Below are 326 nucleotides of genomic sequence, written 5' to 3'. Positions count from 1 at the left end.
CGACGGCGATTAGATTCTCCGTAAAGACGTTGCGGCTATGGAAATTCGGTTTCGCGATCATTGCCTCCGCGCCGTACCGTCCGTCCCATTTCGTTAATAATTTTACATCAATGTGATTTCGAACGTTTTCCATGGTTTTACCGAACACCGCGTTGTTCATTAATTTATATAAATTTTTCTCAAAATCGTTTTTCGCGCGCATTCTAAACTGTGTATTGAGTTCGATGTAATCGCGGAGCCATGGAGATTGAGCGAATTGTAGCACTCTATGTATTTTTGTTACGCGAAGTCCGTGACGAGTACATTGCTGCAGGTTGCGGTAATGG

Source organism: Mycetomoellerius zeteki, unplaced genomic scaffold, assembly GCF_001594055.1.
Source record: "Mycetomoellerius zeteki isolate Tzet28-1 unplaced genomic scaffold, Tzet1.0 scaffold599, whole genome shotgun sequence".
In the NCBI taxonomy this organism is placed as follows: Eukaryota; Metazoa; Arthropoda; class Insecta; order Hymenoptera; family Formicidae; genus Mycetomoellerius; species Mycetomoellerius zeteki.
This window is presented reverse-complemented; position numbering follows the sequence as displayed.